Here is a 4,200-nt window from a genome sequence, read left to right as displayed (position 1 = left end):
CAAAGCCAGCGCTGGCATAGGCTACGAAAGCGCTTTTAAAAGCGCTCTGGTAGGCCCCCCCTATAAGAGCGCTTTTCTGGAAAAAGCGCTCTTGTAGGCCCCCCTTTAAGAGCGCTTTTCAGGAAAAAGCGCTCTGGTAGGCCCCCCTTTAAGTGCGCTTTTTCCAGAAAAGCGCTGTGATAGGCCCCCCTGTGAGAATAAAAAAAAAAAAACGCAACATACTAAAGCGCTTTTGTAAACGCGCTCTTAAAGCCCACCCTATAAGAGCGCTTTTACAAAAGCGCTTTAGTATGTTGCTTTTTTTTTTTTTTTTGCTTTTTTATTAATCTTTGGCAGCGCTTTTAAAAAGAAGCGCTTTAGTATGTGGGCCTTTAAGAGCGCTTTTTAAAAAGCGCTTTAGTAGCTAAATGAGGTATTTTAATGTGCAGCCTGTAATTTAATCCTCCCAGTCGACCTGTAATATTTTCGACCTGTAATATGTTTTCAGCCTGTAATATTTTCGACCTGTAATTTATTTTCGACGATATTATTTCAGCCATCAGTAAGACAATATATATATATACTAATATAATACCATTATAATATCCAAAATTATATATATACATCATTACAACATCAATAATATTATAGTACTTCAATTCGACACAAATCCTACATGAAAAAGCGCTTAATATAAAAATGACACAAATCCTCTTTTATTTCTTCCAACTTAAGTTTCGGGTATCCAGCGGTACGGAATTCGTCAAGGTACTACAAAACAAAAACAAAATATGAATGATACATTTAGTTAAATGTAATAAATTATATGAAATTATCTTAAGTTATAAATTCATACCGTGAGCGGAATCTCTAATTGATTTGCCTGAAGGATTTCTTTCATAAACCTCAATACAAAGTATCCGCAATCGTAACTGTTTCGCTGTTGCGGACACTACATAGAAAAACAAATAAGATTCTATAGTTGTGCATTGTTTTATCAAGTAGCATAAATATATTATAAGCAACATTGTGAAAAATAATGTACCTGCACTTGGATCCAAGTAATGTTGCTAGATTTAGTTCGGGATACCTGTGCGTCCCGTTGACTTCGGAACACTTGTATTGATCTAATTAACAAATATATAAAAGCATATTTTTAGATCAATCCCACAAATAAGTAAATATATATATAAATATACACGAATATATATTTAGAACGATCCCACTTACAAATCAACGATGTCCTTCATGGCCGGATAATTGGTCCATTCACCATTTACCGAATTCAGATAATACACGACTTCCCTTATATGGTTGATAGCAAGCAGCAACCAGTGTGCTCTATAAATAAAAACAATAGGTTATATGAAAATTTTGCTATACACAAAAGAAACAGAGATTAGATGAACAAAGAATGAGAAACTAACCCTACTGGTCGGGTATTATACGCCCAAAGATGCAGACATTCTGTATTGCCGGTGGACATGAATCTATCGACTAATCGCTGTCTAACTGATTCCCGTTCCGAAGCAATTGCCATTCCGCTGCAGTGGGCGGAAGACACGAAACGGAATCTGTTAGACAACGGAGTCCCGCGCAACACTCTGTCATACAACAACCTTAAATAAAAACATAATAAACATTAGATTATTTTCATTGAAATGTGTAAATAAATTATATTGTGGGACTAATTAAATAATATATCGGATGAGTGAATATTACCGGATGTATGAGTGCATGTTAGTGACGCCTAGTTGATCATGCTTAAAAATCTCCTCCAAGTCATCAATTGTAATAAGTGACTTGAATTCAATACCGAAGACACTTTCATCCATAACGATTTCACGTAAAGCACCATCCTTCAAATCGGACATATCAACCATTGTTGCGAGCGTCGACCGGTACCGAGGCACAAAAGCACCGCCTTTTTTTCCCGCTGGCTTCGGAGGACCAGTGGGTGGTACGGTACGAACTTGCTGCGTCACTTGTTGTGACTCCCGAGCGGATGCCTAAAAATCATATAAGTTAGGTAAAATATAAAATCATGCAGATTTAGATTCAGATTAATTATTAACACTTTAAATGTACCTCTTTTAGTGATGCAACGGACTCCTCCTCCTGTAAAATCCCTTTACCCTTAACTGTGGGTTTTATAGGAGCAGTCTAAAATTAAAATGTAAAAAATAATTAATAAACGGTTTAGAATTGACATTCGAAAACTAAATGATTCATAATCGTTTTCAATATACCTCATCACTAATGGTAATGAGCTTCGATTGTGCTCTCGTACTATCCAGTTCTCATTTCTATTTGGATTTAAATCTCGGAGAACAACCTTGTGCATTTCAACATACGGCTCAACCTCAATCTCATTGTGCAGAACATACAAGTGCGCTTGATCCCGTTCGACCATTGATACTGTCACAACTTTATTTCCAATTAGCCTTTTTCCTTCTTTTTTTTCGACAATATGAGATTTGGGGAGTCCAATTGATTGAACATTTGACAGATATTCAGTACAAAACTCAACCGCTTCTTCAACAACGTATCGTTCGGCAATACAACCCTCCGGTCGACTTCTGTTTTTCACGTACCCTTTTAATATTTTCATATAACGTTCAGCAGGGTACATCCATCTCATATAAGCTGGTCCGCACAGTTGTGTCTCTTTCACAAGATGAACGACTAGATGAACCATTATGTCAAAAAACAAGGGAGGAAAATACATTTCAAGATCACATAAAGTAACAACTATCTCTTTTTGCAATGTTGGTAAGATCGCGGGATCGACCACCTTACTGCAAATTGACCTGAAGAAGAAACACAGCTTAGTTATTGCGCTTCTTACTTTTTCTGGCAGAATAGAACGTATACCTATTGGTAAAAAATGTTCCATTATAACATGACAATCATGCGTCTTCAAACTCTTTAACTTGAGGTCTTTCATGGACACAAGTCTTCTAATATCTGAAGAGTAGCCTTCTGGAACTTTAACTTCACTGAGGAACTTACACAATGTTTTCTTCTCCTTTCTAGATAGAGTGTAAACAGCAGGTGGCAGATATGTTCGTCTTCCTTTCGTCACGGGTCCCAATTCAGTTCTCATCCCCATGTTTACCATGTCCTTCCTTATGTTAAGGCCATCCTTAGACTTTCCTTGTATATTGAGTAATGTACCTATGACGCTGTCAAATACATTTTTTTTAATATGCATAACATCCAGGAAATGTCTTACGTACAACGACTTCCAATATGGAAGTTCAAAAAAAATGGACTTCTTCTTCCACCCACCCTTGACAAGTGAATGTGCAAAAGGCTTGCCAAACTAAGTGCTCACATCTTTCACCTTTTCAAAAATTTGATCACCTAACAAAAAAGGCGGGGCTGTACCATGTTCGGCCTTTCCGTTGAATGCTTTTCTCCACCCACGGTAGTGATGATTAGTATTTAAGAATCTACGATGGCCGAGAAAGACATTCTTCTGACAAAGCTCCAATCGTGTCGTATCGGTTTCGTCTTCACAAACAGGACACGCCTTTTGACCTTTATTGCTGTACCCGGATAGATTTCCGTATGCTGGAAAATCATTAATTGTTCCAAACAACATCGCCCTCAAGTTGAAACTTTTATTCCTATACCCATCGTAAACCTCCACACCGTTGTCCCACAAAAACTTTAAATCTTCGATTAACGGTGCCAAGTATACGTCTATGTCATTCCCTGGTTGTTTAGGCCCAGAAATTAGCATAGATAACATCATGTACTTACGCTTCATACATAGCCACGGAGGTAGGTTATAGATCATAAGAATCACAGGCCATGTGCTATGCGAGATGCTTTGAATACCATGCGGGTTCATTCCATCAGTAGACAATGACAACCGAAGGTTTCTTGCTTCTTTTCCAAATTCAGGATAATCAGTATCAACTTTCATCCATTGTGGTGAGTCTGCCGGATGTCGCAACTTTCCATCAATAATTCTTTCATCTGCATGCCAAGTCAAGTGTCTTGAATCGGTCTCACTACGATACATGCGTCTAAATCTCGGAATTATAGGAAAATACCATAAGACTTTAGCAGGAGACAACTTTTTCTTATATCGAGGGGCACCACATTTAGGACACTCATTCAACGCTGCATACTCGTTTCGAAACAAAACGCAATCGTTTGGACATGCATGTATCTTATCATAGCTCATGCCAATAGAGGACAACATCTTTT

At 37.8% G+C, this 4,200-nt stretch overlaps 1 long non-coding RNA gene across 1 annotated transcript; it reads right to left on the bottom strand.

Moving 5' to 3' along the window:
• Nucleotides 1-608: 608 nt before the first annotated feature.
• On the bottom strand, nucleotides 609-1,106 carry LOC131647194 (uncharacterized). Its single transcript, XR_009297756.1, has 3 exons — nucleotides 1,025-1,106; nucleotides 836-931; nucleotides 609-750 (listed from the first exon to the last, which is right to left on the bottom strand). It is a non-coding gene; the product is annotated as an uncharacterized LOC131647194 (long non-coding RNA).
• Nucleotides 1,107-4,200: the final 3,094 nt, after the last annotated feature.

The sequence above is a fragment of the Vicia villosa genome, linkage group LG2 (assembly GCF_029867415.1).
Source record: "Vicia villosa cultivar HV-30 ecotype Madison, WI linkage group LG2, Vvil1.0, whole genome shotgun sequence".
Lineage (NCBI taxonomy): Eukaryota > Viridiplantae > Streptophyta > Magnoliopsida > Fabales > Fabaceae > Vicia > Vicia villosa.
This window is presented reverse-complemented; position numbering and strand designations above follow the sequence as displayed.